The following is a 16,061-nucleotide window of genomic DNA, read 5'->3' on the forward strand; positions in this document are numbered from 1 at the left end:
CTTTTGAGTGGTCATCCACCTGCGGTGACAGTGGCTCTCCAGACAGCCCCTCTCTCATCTGTTCCCAAAGAGCCTCTGAATGGAGCCAGTCCTGAACTCTGGACCATTTGGATCACTGACACCAGAGGGCAGGGAAGAGCAGCTAATACCCAGCATTCTTGATGCTTGTTTCAAGAAATTAAGGGAGACTGAAACCTTCTGGCTAATGCCTGCCTTTTCGTATTCTTTATTTCTAATGGTAATTGAAAAAAATAAAAATAAGGACTAGCTCTATGTAAGAAAGCCCCCCTAAATCTGGCAAATTCTGAAATACTTGGTCCCTGTATTAGTTAGGGTTCTCCGGAGAAACAGAACCAATAGAATATATACAGTAAGAGACTTCTTATAAAAGGATTGGTTCACGCAGGCAGGTCATGGAGGCTGAAAAGTCCCATGATCTGCTGTCTGCAGGCTGGAGAGCCATGAAAGGCAGTGGTGTAGTCCAGCCCAAACCCACAGGCCTGAGAACCAAGGAAGCCAATGGTTTAAGTCCCAGTCTGAGTCCAAAGGCTGGTGAAGCAAGAGCACTGATGTCTGGGGACAGGAGATGGATGTCCCAGTTCAAGCACAGCAAGCAAGCTCATCCTTCCAGGCCAGAACAGGTCTGGGGCACCCTTTGCCTGGGAAAGCAGCTGTGACAGCCTCTTGGCTTGGTGGGTGCTGGGTGCTGACAGTAGGACAAGAGTCCTCTAGGGAAGACCTGTAATCAGGACCAGAGGAGACTGCTATCAGCCTTCTCTTCCCTCAGAGGCTTAGGTGGGCTTGTCTAGAAGTCATCAGTCTAAAGTTAATGAAATTAAATGCGGTAATGTACACAAAAGTCTTTGTAAGTTTGAGTTATGTTAGTATCAACATTAAATAAGGCGAAGGCTATATATATAGACATAAAAGGGTGGTTCAGTGATACAGATAAACATGGAAGTGTGATTTAGACTGACATAAAATTTTATTCTTTCACTCTCATGAATGTGATTTTAAAAAAATTGTGGACTTAGAATGACAGTGCACACTTAAGAAACTTGTATTAGGAGTGTTGGGAGGAAGGACTGTCCTCTACCCCTTGAGGTTTATCTAGCTGGTCTAAGAACAAATTGACAAGAGACAGATTAGCAGGAGAAAAAAAAGCAAAGTTTAATTATGCATGTTCAGGGAATCCATAGAATGAGATTTCAAAGCCAGCCAGGGAGAGTGAGGCATATCTGTCATCCCGAACTAAGGAGAAAGGGGCAGGGGCCTGGACTTCAAAGGGAAAGGGAAGCAGTTCACCACAGGAGAGTAAATGTTTGGCAAACAGATACTTGATGAGCCACACAGAACCAATGGGCCAGAGAGGAATTTTAAGAGATTTAGCCACATCCCTGGCTGTCTACCATACCACTTTTATATTACAATGTAGCCATCCACGGTGATCACTCTCTTCCTAGAGCAGTTCCTCCATCTAAACTCTTTTATGCAGTTGGGGGTGTGAGGTCTTTTGGACCTTGATTGTTTTCAGGATGATCTGCCCCTGGGCCCTACAGGAAACAAATAGGTGCTGATCCTAATAAGACTGTAGGAAAATGTATTATCCATTTGGCTTTTTCCTTGAGAGGCACTTCATTAATTATGTGTTTCATTTAGGGCCTTTCGCTTGTTGTCTTGTACCAGAGGACTGGATGACAAATTATCTTAACTAATATTGGGCAGGAAGAAACTTTTTCCTTCAACCCTTTTAGGTTCTTGTCTGGGGATCTGCACCAAAAGAGATTAACAAGAGCAAAGTCTGCAAATTTACTTAATACATGGGAGCCTTCATGAGGCAAATAAGACCTGAAGAAGCCATTAAACTTGAGCATTTTTATGCTGTGTTTGATAGAGTGGGAAGTTGTGGGAAAAATGTGATAGGACAAAAGGGGGTGAGCTAAGTGTAGTGAATGAGGGGAAACTAAGCAGCACCTGTCCCTTCAGTTCCTCCCCACCTTTGGGGATAAGGGTGCTGCATGCCTCTGGGCACAGGGAGGGCACCTCTTGCAGAGGTCTAAAGACCTGTACCGGGGAGAGGTCAGAGAGTCTGTCTAGCACCTGCCATTCCTCAGGTTCCTTTGGCTTTAAGTATTTATTATGCCAACATGCCATATTTCATGTTGAACCCCATCAGTGCTGACTGCATGTGCAGCCCTGACGGTATTGGTTTGTCTGCAGACATGAAGCTGGGGACGGGGGAAAGTCACAGAGGGCTTTTCTTCTTTCATTTGCAACATTGCCAAATTGACTCATCTTCTTGGAATGAATGTATTATAGAGGGAGTAAAGAAAAGGAAAGGATTTTCAAGAGAAAGGAAAAAGTAGATAAAAAAGGAGAAGTTGAGGGAATTTGAAGAGTGTTCTAGAATTCCTTGCAATGGGTCAGGATGGAAATTAAGCACAAAAGCCTGAAAGCCTATTTAGTCATGGAAACACCTATCATATTCTGCTTTAATCCACAAATAACTGGATTAAAGACAATGTCTATTACAACCTGAAAAATATCATTTATCCATTTGTTTATTTAATAGATACTTATGGAGGTTTTACTATGTATCAGGAATTATATTAAATGCTGGGGCAAATGTAAGTGAATAAAACAGATACAGTCCTTGCCATCAAGGAGTTTACAATAGCACAGGAGATAGACAGTATATGCACAAGAAACAAATATAACATAGGACTTAGCTCTAATAAACTTTTCAGGATTTTGTGATGGAGAATTAGGGAACCTTAGGTAGGATGGTTGTGGAAGGCCTTTGAGAAGAAATGACGTTTGAGCTCAGACCAGAAGCATGGGGTGATAAACTGTTAGAGGGTGGTGGTGGAGGGGAGTGCCCCAGGCACAGGGAGTGGTGTCAACAGTACTCATGGGGTTGAAAATATTTGATGAATTAGACAAAGGTCTACAACTTATAGAGATCTTGCCTTTGGCATTAACCAAGGAGCAGGGCTCCATGAATGCTAAAGACTTGGCAAAAAGAAATGCTTTCTTATTCCTGGGAAATTCAACTAACTCATTAGCAAATTCAAGCAACCAATTAGCAAAGAAATGGATTTCTGGAGAGTCTGTCAATTGGCATTAAGGTAGAATAGGTATGTTGGAGGGGGGGGGATGCCATTATAAAATCTACTTAGCCTGCTAATAAAGGCCTAGTTTATTCTTTTTTTTTTTGTAGATAATTATTTTTTGTTGAAGGGTAGTTGACACACAGTTTACATTAGTTTCAGGTGTACAACACAGTGATTCAACATTTATATACATGATAATTCTAGGTACCAGCTATCACCATACCAAGTTGTTACAATATGCTATACATTACATCCCGGTTACTTATTTATTTTACAATTGTAAGTGTGTACTTTTTTTTTTTTTGTGAGGGCATCTCTCCTATTTATTGATCAAATGGTTGTTAACAACAATAAAATTCTGTATAGGGGAGTCAATGCTCAATGCACAGTCATTAATCCACCCCAAGCCTAATTTTCATCAGTCTCCAATCTTCTGAAGCATAACGAACAAGTTCTTACATGGAGAACAAATTCTTACATAGTGAATAAGTTACATGGCGACCAGTACAAAGGCAGTCATCACAGAAACTTTCGGTTTTGATCACGCATTATGAACTATAAACAATCAGTCCAAATATGAGTATTTGTTTGATTTTTATACTTGATTTATATGTGGATACCACATTTCTCTCTTTATTATTATTATTTTTAATAAAATGCTGAAGTGGTAGGTAGATGCAAGATAAAGGTAGAAAACATAGTTTAGTGTTGGGGCCTAGTTTATTCTTTAACTTAACCTTTGTGCTATTCCTTATTCCAGTCACCTTAATCAATTAAGTAACATTATAACCAGACAGAAAACAGACCTCCAGGGTGTAAACAAACCTAGTAGATAAAGAATGCTGAGATAATAATCAATGCAGTTACCTAGATAACCCTATTCTTAAGACAAAGCTTCAAAGGAAATATTAATCACCTGTATACATCATGCCTCATACCGACCCCTACACCAAAGGTCCTATAAAACCCCAAACCCTAAATCTAAGTGTGCCTCCTGAGGTCACCTGCCCTCCTGAGTGTGTACTGTTCCTTTAAATAACACCTGCTTGGCGCTTCTTCTCTGAGGTTGCCCACACTCCCCCCAACTTCAAGTGTGCACTTTGTTTTAAATAAAACTTTCGTGCTGAGTAGCCTATTGCACTTTGAATTCTTTCTAATAACAAAGAACCCAGACCTTAATCAGCCTCCAGGGAACCCCTCTAACATCCCCCATTGGTGGGTGGTAAGTGTTGTGGGGACCAAGGGCAGGCTGCCCCAAGATGTGCCACTTTAACCTGCTGATTGTTTTGAGCTGAAAACCGTCAAGGCCCAAAAGACTCAGGAAGGTACTCTGACCCCTATCTCGCCTGAGGGTTTCAGCCCTGGGCAAGTTCACTCTGGATTTGATGAGACACAAAAATGACAATGGAACATTTTGGGGTAAAAAGGGGCCTATACCAAGCTTTATTCTCACCATGGCAGGTCAAGAGCTAGAATCTTGTCTGCCTCTGTCTCAGCCTCTGCCCCAGATGCTGCCTCTGCTGCAGACCCCTACCTGCTTCTCCTTGGCTCAGGATGACATATATACCTCATTCTCCCTGACTGTATTGAGAACTTGTGTCTATGGCTTCCCCATAGATATGTAATTAAACTTTCCTTTTTTTCTTCTGTTAATCTGTTTCATGCCGATTTGATTTCTAGACCAGCTAGAAGAACCTTAAAGGTTAAAGGAAGTTTTTTCTCCCTCAACAGTGTCTTTATCACTTTGCTATTCCATTCAACCTTCTAGTCTTCAGTGCAGACCTTCTTTACCTCCCTGTTTCATTTCAGAGAAGTAGGGAAAAGTAGGACCTCTGATTATGAGGGGCTTGCAAGCTCCCATCACCTAAGTGATGACCTGGACAGGACTTTGCCTTAATATTTTGTTCATTAGCAGCCTGCCCAAATGTCTTCCTTCCTTTCTTTGGGAAAGTTACAGGAACATAAACTCACTCTGTCCAGGGCTCTGCAGCTTTGCCAGTTCAGGGGTGGTAGGGATATTAACTCTTGTACTGTGCAGATCCAGGCAAACATTGGATACCAGGTGACCCTGGCTTTAGGAGTTGACAAGGGATTTGCCTTAAGCTGAGCAGGAGTCCAGTGAAATTTCCTTTTCTTCCTCTGTTCTTTCTTGCTGTCCCCTGCCTACCTAGCTGCACAGATAAAAGGGCCATTCTTCCTGACACTATTCACCTTTGACACTATTACTTTTGCTTTAATGAATTCCTTTCTTGCTTGCACTTGTTCAACCTGCTTGCTAATTCTTTCCCAATCAGAGTCAAGAAACCCTCTCCTGGATTGAGGTTTAACATAGTGCACAGGGAGAGACCTCCCCAGAGGGAACTGTCTGACAACAGTATGATCATCTTGTAAAATAACTCAGCTTTATCTTGTAGTGACTAACTCTTCAAGTACCATAAGACTCAGCAATTCTTTCCTAGGGCAGCAGTCTTCAGAATTTTTGCTCCTGTTTCTACCAAGATAATTTGTAATTTTATAAAACTCTCTACCCCTCTGAACATTTTTGGACTGATATCCAAAATGTTTTATCATATGTTCAAAGATAAATTATATCATATTGTAAGTACTCATATATTAAAATACAACTGTTATTTCACATTTCAAAATGTGTCTACTGGAGTCTATGAAAGTAATTTGGCACTCACCTTTATGAAAAAGATTGTGGAGAAGCTGTCTTTAACAGACAGGAATTTTACATTTTTTTTAATCTTTTTGAATTCCTATTTCCATTCTACTTCCCCCACAGAATTTTATCTTACCATATTTTATGCTAAAAAATGTTTTCTTGTCACAAATGGTCTCTTGTCATAAATCTGAGATAAAAATACATATATTTTAAGTTTCTTATGACCACAGGATTTAAGTGTTAAAATACTGTCTTGAATTATCATTAAAATTGTTAGTGCTACACAAACAGTATATTATGAATTTTTATCAAGTGATTATTAAATATAAAAAGTAAAGCCTCTCTGTGAAATGGATGGTGCTTTTATTTCCTAATTAGTTCATATTTCTTTGGATGATTTTTACTTATTTTTAAAATAAGACAGGGTACAGCATGGATTTGCTTTCCATTTTTCTTTTGTTTGTGATAAATTTAAATGTAATAAGGAATTTTTTTCACTTAAATAAGCAGATGGGGAAAGAATGGGTTTTGATTCTTTGAATTCTTTACAAGAAGTATTTAATAAGGTATCTTGAGTAAATTCTTTGTACAGGCATTGCTTTTAGAAGCCAGAGACTCAGGGATGAGAGGAAACAAAGTTCCTGGAAGCTTATATTTTAGTGAAAAGAGAGAGGAAGAGAAATTTTCTTCTGCAGGATTCAGTGGTTTGAGGCTCTGAGGTTTGCCTCTACCAGGAGACCCACTGTGAAGATGAAGTCAGCGATATAAGTAGAATTGAGAGATGTGACCACACCTAGTGCGGAGGGCTGAATCTCTGGATTAGTCTGTATCTAACTTCCCCATGTTGCTGGATTTTTGTTTCTGTGAGCCAGCAAATTCCCCTGTGCTGGTGGTGACGTTTAAGCAGATTTGAGATGGATTTTCTGGCATTTGCCACCCAAGTGCCAGTGGACAGAGCCCTAGAGAGCAAATCGTCAAGCCCTGTTGCCACCTGGTGGCATCAGTGACTCAGAGGGGATGTGTGTGTCAGTTCACTTCCTAATGTGACAGCTAGTTTATAAACATTTTCACAGAGCTTTCATATACATCATCTCTTTTGACTTTTAAAACTGACTTGCAACAGAAAAGTGAGAGGTGAAGGGACCAGCGTATGGCTGTACAGCAAATAGGGGTCCCTGGGACAGAGTACGGACTCTAAGCCTTGTGTTTTATGTTAGACCACGGGGAGTAAAGGAATCAAGTTCACTGATACAAAATTTCTTTAGGATTGGTTAATTCACATAGGCATCTTTCTGAGACAGTACCATGGTGTTGAATTCATATTTCCAGACATAATGAACTATTACAAGCTACAGAAGGCATACAGAATAACAAATACTCATGTTTGCTTCAATAAGCTTTATCAAATCTAATTTTGCTATTTTGCTTTAAATCTCATTTTCTCATTTTTTCCAAATAAACTAATATTGGCTATATTAAGTATCTGCATATTCCTCTGCTAATCTGTCCCTCTCCAGTCTTTTTTTATTCCCAAATTTGCACTTACCACTCATATACATGTTTTATACTTTAAATACACGTGTGAATCCATAGCAATATGTAGCAAGAGTACTGATTTAAATAACATACAGTGTTAATAGATAGTGCTGTGACTGTTTTGAAACTTTGCATGCACAGTATCATGTAATAGACATCACTCTTTAATTTGCTGTCTTTTATTCATATTTTATTTTTGAGATTTGATAGGAAAGTCCCACTTCCATCCCCCAAGATGTCCAGATTCTAATCTGTGGAACCTATGAATGTTACTACGGCTCTGGTCAGAGGGGGTTCCCAGCTCCAGGCAAGTTCACCCTGATTTGCTGAGACTGAAAAATGACAACAGAATGTTGGGGGCAAAAGGGTTTATACCAAGCTTTATTCTCATGGTGGCAGGTCAAGTGCTAGAATCCCATCCACCTCTGGCAGATCTGGATCTGCATGCAGCAAGCCCCTTTCCATCTCTGCGTCTGCTCCAGACTCTGCTCCAAGCACTGGCAGAGGTCTTTATACAGCAACACAGGCAATAATAGCTTATTGCCAACATGTGTGCAAGCACACACCTGCACCATAGGTCAAGTATTATGTCATTGCCTCTGCACAGCGGGCAACTAGATTAGGATCACGTGAGGATCCTGGCCATGGAACTTCCATCTTCCCTACAGTTACCTTCCATGGCAAACAGGAATTAAAGTTGCAAATTGACTTGAAGTTACTGATCAACTAACCTGAAGTAGGGAGATTGTCCTGGATTATCTGGATGAACACAATGTAATCATAAATGTTTTTATTAATTTTTAAAGAGAGAGGTAGAAGAGGGGGAACCACAGAGGTGGCAGTGTGAGATAAGACTCAGCCTCATGTTGCTGGCTTTGAAGATGGAGGAAGGGTGCCAGAAGCCAAGGAAAGCCAGAGGCTCCTACAAACTGGAAAACAATTCTCTCATAGAGCCTTCAAAAGGGAACACAGCCCTGCTGACACCTTGATTTTAGAATGGTGAATCCTATTTTGGATTTCTGATCTTCAGAAACGTATGATAATAATAGTAGCCATATGTAGGGGTCACGCAGAGGCTATCCCTAGATGTGGCCTTATGGCATGCAGATTATTTCAGAGCTGAAAACAAGGCCTAAAAGACTCAGAAATTTTGACCTCCCCCCAATTTAAATGCATAAAAGGGACTTAGATGGAGAAACTGTTCCAGGAGAGCTATCATTATAGAAAACTACATTATAATGTCACTCACTAGGTGTGGCTAAGTCTTATAAAATCCCTCTCTGTGACCCCCATTGGTTCTGTGAGGCCCATCAAGTAATTGTTTACCAGACATTTACTCTTTCCTATTTCTATGAATTGCTTCGCTTTGCCTTTGAAGTCCTAGGCCCCCAACCATCTCCTCCTAGGTTCAGGATGACAAGTATATTCCTTTGTTCCTGATCGCCTTTTGGAATCTTGTCTTTGGATTCCCTACAAGTGCATAAATAAACTTTGTTTTTTTCCTCCTGAATCTGTCTCATGTCAATTTGATTCTTAAACCAGCTAGAAGAATTTTGAAGGGTAGAGAAAAATTGTCCCCACCCCCAACACATAGGAAACAAGATCTATACATAGGCTTAATTTATTCACTTTAATTGTGATGAAGAATTTCCACTGCATGTGTTCATTGACTATTTCTCAAAATTATATTTGAGATTCAATCATGTTGCATCATGTACTTATAGTTTGTAGTTTCATTAGTTTTCTGTTGGATGGCCATACCACACTTTATTTATTCTCTTAATGGACATTTATGTGGCTTCTAATTTTCTGCTGTTATAAACAATATTGCTGAGAATATTCTTGAATTTGGCTCCTTATGCACATGAGCAAGAGTTTCTCATAGGGTGGTGGGTTGATAACCCACTGGGATAATGAGTCTCATGTGTAGCCAGGTTTTCAACTTAAGGGGAGTAGAATTGTTGGGCTGCAGGGTATGTGCATCATTAACCTTATTATATGTGCTAAATTGCTCTTTAGGGTGGTTGTACCAATTTCAACTCCTTCAGCAGTGCATTAAGGTGCCCATTTTCCTACAAACCCAAATTTGACTCTTACATTTTTGCCAATATGATGAATCTAAAATGGTTTCTCCTTTTTATTCCAATTTGCATTTCCCTGAATCCCCGCAAGGATGAACATATTGTTTATATATGTTCATTGGCTATTTGTTTTTCCCTCTTCCATGAATTGTCTGGATGTGAAACACAGGAGACAGACAACACTCACATAAGACATGCTGGATGTGAAAATGGAATTGGATCTTCTATGCCTTGATGGTTATTTAGGGTTTATTCATTTAAGTAACTTTAAGTGAAATTTACATGAGGAACTGATAAATGTATTACCTTTAATAAAATTTAAGTAATCATATTTATCTTTTCACATTAAGAATTAAAAACTGTTCTGGTTCTGAGAAATTTGAACATTGCTATTTTTGACAAGTTTCCTACTTTTTGTACTTCCGATTGTGCAAAGTTCCAGGCCCCACGCCATTTTTCATTCAATGAACACATCTGGTTTATGTCAAAAGAATGAAAACCTTGTAACAATAAGGATATTGTCTTGATTCTTAGGTTTAAAGGAAAGAGACTTGACAGAAAATCATGCCCAGGCAGTGGTGGATGGCTGTTCTGCTCAACGGTTCCAAAGCTGCACCGTGGGAGACAGTCACTCACTCCAAAAGTTCGTCTGTTCAAATGCCAATAGCCCTCCTTTCTCTAGTCCTGCTCTCCTCTGGCATCTCAGTAGAGAAGTTAACAAAAGCAGGCAGGAAAACCATGACGCTATTTGTAGTTGCACATCTCCCTCTGCTGGACAAAGCCTAGACTTGCACAGTCAAGGTTATCCACTTCACACTGCTTATTGCAATTAAACGTTTGTTTCTGTATTTCTTTGTAACCTAAGCTTATCTATAGCGAGCTATAATATGTAATGATTCAAAATGAATATATCTTATCTATCATCTGTCTCTATCACATGACAACTTGGCTTTCCTTTCTAAGTCTTTGTGATACGGAAATCCCCTCAACAAAGTATTTAAAAATGTTACCAGTTGATAATTTACCCTTCATTTGATGTCATTCCTCATATTCTATCTATTCTGTGCTTTTTAATCCTAATACTTATCTAGTTCTCTGATCTGATTCCCCCCAAGTAAAGCTGTGTCAGTACAAATCATTCTATTTTTTATTATTAAAGTATCATTGATTTACAATCTTCTGAAGGTTTCATATGAGCAACATTGTGGTTTCCACATTCACCCATACTTATCAAGTCCCCACAACCCCACCCACTGCAGTCACTGCCCATCAGCTAGTAGGATGCTATAGTCATTATTTGTCTTCTCTGTGCTGACTGCCCTCCCTGTGACCCACCTATACTGTGGGTGCTAATTATAATGCTCCTTAATCCCCTTCTATCTCCTTCCCCACCCACCTCCTCTACCCCTTTCCCTTTGGTAACCACTGGTCCCTTCTCTGAGCCTATGAGTCTGCTGCTGTTTTGTTCCTTCAGTTTTGCTTTGTTGTTGTACTCCACAAATGAGGGAAATCATTTGGTACTTGTCTTTCTCTGCCTGGCTTATGTCACTGAGCATAATACCCTCTAGCTCCATCCATGTTGTTGTAAATAGTAGGATTTCTTTTCTTTTTATGGCTGAATAATATTCGATTAAATCACAAACTTTCTTATAGCAGCCCATGTTTCTTTCTTTTCCTTTCCATTCCTTCCTCCCCTCCTTCTTACCTTCCTCCTTTCCTGTTTTGATTTTTTTTTGTAATTGTTTAATGAATTTTACTACAATGCAAGGAATACTGGGGAACCAGGTACAGGGAAGATGATAGTCATACATAATACTATGAGAGGGTTTGTCTATTTCTTTTGTTACTCATTAATTTAAGCCAAGGCTTTGTTAGTTTTACTCTTTGTTTGGAAATACATGCATATGATGCACAATTTGTGCAATATCAAAATGTATATAGGGAAAGTCTCTTTCACTCAAAAGCTCCCCTCCTGGGGGCAATCTCTTATTAATTCCTTAGCACACGTATTTTAAAAGCTAAATCCTCTGCACATGGCTAACAAAATGGAGTGGAAATTTCAGGGTGATGAGATTCATTCCTGATTTAACAGAAAAAAAAATCATATGCCCTCAAATACCCTTCTGTAATTTTCTATGAATCCTTTTTATACAACTTGTAGTAGTTCTCCAAATGGGAAGTTTCCCAGGATCATCATCTCCTGGGAACCTGTTAGCAATGCAAAAGTCTCAGCTCTGCCCCAGACCTACTGAATCAGAAACTCAGGGTGGACCTAGCAATTTGTGGTTTCACAAGCTATTCAGGTGATCCTGATGTTTGTTAAAGTTTGAGGACCATGACAGTTTAATACCAGTCAATGCCTGAACTCCACTCCAAACAAATAAACAGAAGAATCTCAAAGGTGGAGTAGTTAAAAATTTTCCTTAGGCATTCCTAATGGGCAGCTAGCATTAAGAACCTGGGCTGGCCTAACTGAAATACATGCCCAATTTCACCCCCACCCCCACGACCACCCATGCTTTTCTGATTCCCTTCCTTTTCATACTGTTTAATCTGTCTTGGGTGCCCAACCTCCACTCCCATTTTACACAGAAGAAAGCTGAGATTCAAAGTGATTTAGTTGCTGGTTCCATGAAAGTAATGGAATAGTGGCAGAGAGAGGTTTCAAAACTATCCTTGGAATCCCTTGTCAGTGCATTTCCTGTTTTGTAAAGTTGCGATCCCAACTTATTTGTGTACACGTTTTCTAAGAGGCTCTAAGCTTTTAAGTGATTTATAAATGTCAGTTAGTAGATGAAGTCTCAGTGTGGAGTAAATGAATATAGGCGCTCTGCTGCCTCAGCTGGGTAAGAGTTCAGCCATTTTGTCACAAATGGAGAAGCTGTAATAACAGTGAAATGCTGATCACACTGTATGGCAATTGCTAAGCAGCTAAATGGAAAACCAAGGCTACCAAGAATCCAGAAAAGAGTGTTAATGGTCTTAAGATCTAAGTATCCAGCTTTGAGCACTTTATGAATGGACTTTAATCTCTAACACTGTGGTGGTTCTAAAAGATTCTTAGTCAACTGTAGGTGTTGTCAATTTTAATTGTGCCCACACTAGGTCTTACTGCCAATTGCTTCTGGTTTATATCTATGAAAGAGAACAACCAGTCCTGTTTCCATCTGCCTCAAAGACACGGATTTGTGATGAATGAAAACTACTCTGAACGAGCATTCCAATACATCAGCAGAAAGGGCGATGCAACTCTCAGCAAGGTATCCTTACCACAAAGCAAGTGTACAATTATAAAAATTACACTTTTACTCCATAAGGATGGCAGACATTTAACTTAAGAGTTTTCTTTCTAGTCTAGTTCAAAATCTTCTTCTTTTTGGAATCTACATCCCTTATTTCACTTAAGTAAAAAATAATTAGATTTCAAGATTGTCGATTTGTGGGACAACAGCAGGATATTATGGTTGAGAGCAATCTCTGGAGGCTGACTTTTAGGTTTGAATCCAGGCTCTTTTAGGTGATGGTGGTGATTCTTGGGCAGGATTATGTAAGTCTGTCAAGAATTTCAAGATCTGATTACTAATGAGATTTATGAGCCATTTATCTTTCTCTTCTGGGCTACCACCATTGATTTCTTTTGCCTATTTCCTATTATGTTATTTTTTTTCTTGTTGAATCAGTTATTCATATATTCTGAATTCTAAGCCTTTGTCAGTTCCATTTACTACATGTATCTTCTATTTGTAGGTGACCTTTTCCCCTTCCCTTATGGTGCCTCCTGGTATTTTTAAATTTATTAGCTTTTCTTTATGGCTTCTGCCCATTGCATTTTTAAAAAGAAATCCTTCCCTATCCCAAAGTTATCAAGTTATTTTTTCCCTCTATTTTTTCCCTAAGGTGTTTGTAGTTTATGATTTTGCTTTTCATCCTATCTTTCACCTCCCTGGAATTTTATGCATGCTGTGAGGTACTGTTTAATTTCATTTTCTCCCATGTAGACAGTTGTCCCAGAACCATAAATAAGAAAGTACATTGTTTCCAATAACCTGCAATGCCCATGACACATAAATTTCCACACCTTTTACTTCTACTCATTCATGTCTTGACTACTCTCGATCCTTTGCTATTTTGAAGAATATCTCTCAGTTAGGTTCTTTCTGGTGTTTCTTCAGGAGTAAATTCAGAGTATACATTTTACCAGGAATGCCACAGAAGTGACATGTCATTCATAATGCATTCTTCCAGGAGAATGATGTATTTATCCCATTACTGATAACAGATTTGGTCACTTGGTTCAGTTGGTATCAAGTTTCTCATTGTAAATCCGTTCTTTTCTCCATAATTAATTCATATTTTGTGGGGAGATACTTTGAGACTATGTCAATCTCCTATTTTGTAATCAGTCTTTTACCCACTAATTTTAGAACCACTGGTCTAACTTATCAGAGAAGAGTGATTATTTCTGTTTACTAGAACTGCATCTGCCAGCCTATTAGGTGATCCATCCCTGAAAGCCGGACAGGATGGGCCTGGTTATGATGCTACAACAAACTTCTTTTCATGGCCTAAAATAAAAGTTTGCCTATCTTGTTCTCCTTGTTCATTGTGGGTGTTGGGGAGGGAGAAATTTCATCTACCCCTGGAGGTTCTTCTAGCTGGTCTAAGAATCAAACTGACATGAGAAAGATTAACAGGAGAAAAAAAATGCAAGTTTAATTATGTACATATGGGGAAGTCACAGACATGGTTTCCAAAGACAGTCAGGGAGAATGAGGTATATTTGTCATCCTGAACCAAGCAGCAGTTAGGGGTCTGAGATTTCAAAGGAAAAGGGAAGAAATTCACAGGAATATGAAGAGGGTAAACAAAACACTTGATGGGCCACACAGAAGCAATAGGGCACAGAGGGAAATTTTTAATAGGCTTTGTCACATTCATTCCTGTGTAGCACCCCTAAGTCACATTATAATACAGCCATCTATGGTGATGGCTCTCCTCCCAGCTAAATTCTTTTTTTGCTGTTGGGGGGCAGGAGGTCAGAGTTTCTTTCTGAGTTTTTTAGGCCTTGATGGTTTTCAGCTCACAGTAATTTGCATGTCACAACAGCACATCTTGGGGTGGCCTGCTCTTGGTCCTCAGAGTTACAAATTTCTTTTCCTGTGGTAAGGACTATATTAGAAATTATTCATACCATATAATCTTTAATTTCAGAAGTTCTACTTGCCAGGTATAGCTTTCACTCTCAAATTAGTTTACAGATCAAATAATATAGAACAAATAACATAGGCAAGGTTTTCTACATATAGTTTCCTAAATTTGGAATTAATCTCTGTAACATTGTATTATTTCTGCAGTACAAATATGCTGTCTGAAAAAAGGATTATCTTATTTAAAGATTTTGCCTAACCCAAATATAAATTCTAAGAGCAGTGAAAGTGCAGAACTTGCTAATTAATTGGAGGTTAGGGAGGAATAAACAGGAATGTACAGACTCTAGCTGGAGAAGCAGCATAGCTGGTGACACCCTTTACCGAGGTTAAGGCAGGAGAGGAAACAGGTGTGTGTGTGCATGTTTTGGAAGAGGAAGATAATAAACACAGTTTTAGTTATAGAGTTTAAGATGCATGGAAGACATCTACACAGAGCTAAGTCACTTTAGTATCAGTGACTTACAGAAGACACTATATCACATGGCAGACAACTAGTGGCAAGGGGACTCTACTTCCTTCCGAGAATACTTAAGAACAACTATTCTAGTGGCCCAGTTTTCAGTGATCTCCTTTGCGATGAATTCAGTCTGATGGATGGAGATGACTGAAATCCTTTGCTTGCACAGATCAGTGCTTCTGTAGACCTAGGGGCAGTTAACTTGAGTAGCCTACAACCACCCCAGGATCTGCAGTGCCCTCCTCAGCAGTGCACCTGGAAGGTCTCAGTCCCAGCTGATTTTAGAGGAAAAATAAATGCTGCCCCCCAGTGTCCCTTGGCTGGTCCAGAAAGATGCCACCAAATCTATTTATCCTCTAATGTCCACTCAGGACAAGTCTGGAAGATTTACCCCTGGACAGACAGGCAGGGTGGGATGAAGGGTGAAGAAAGGAGCTTAACACTGAGGATACCCAATAGGAAATAAAAATGTAACCTCAAAATCCTGGGAGCTGGAGCTGGAAACCCACCAGGAACCACTGCATAATCTCTGGGGTCGTATTTGTCTCATCTTGAGCTTGTTCTTTGCTTCTCTCATGACCCCAGCACTAAGTTAGAGCTCCTATTTCACTGCATCCTTCCAGTTTCTGCTCCTGCAGTTGACTCCCAGGTTCTCAGTACTTTCTAGTTCCAAATGGCCTTCAACTAGCTGTTTGCCTCACTTAGCACTATTTTTGGTAACTTCTGATGAAGTGGACACCTGGGTGGGAGCTCCAGGTCTCAGAAAGCACGGGGGAATTTACACTTACTGAGCATCTACAGCCATTCACATAATGAGGAGACAACAGCTCCTGGAAGGAAATGATGTCGGATGTTAACCCCCTGGTTTCACAGGAGTTAAGCCAGAGGATTCCTGAGATGATGAAGAGCCAGCCAAAGCAACAACTGAGTGCAAGGTCCCCTACATCCTTTAGGAGCCCAAAGCTCTGCAGGTACAAGGCCTCTTCTCAGGCCTTAAAG

General features: G+C 39.7%; 1 pseudogene; it reads right to left on the minus strand.

Annotated features, from left to right (window-relative positions):
* Positions 1–16,061, minus strand: part of LOC108400952 (centrosomal protein of 290 kDa-like) — a 332,902-nt pseudogene that overhangs the window by 174,794 nt on the left and 142,047 nt on the right.

The sequence above is a fragment of the Manis javanica genome, chromosome 10 (assembly GCF_040802235.1).
Source record: "Manis javanica isolate MJ-LG chromosome 10, MJ_LKY, whole genome shotgun sequence".
In the NCBI taxonomy this organism is placed as follows: Eukaryota; Metazoa; Chordata; class Mammalia; order Pholidota; family Manidae; genus Manis; species Manis javanica.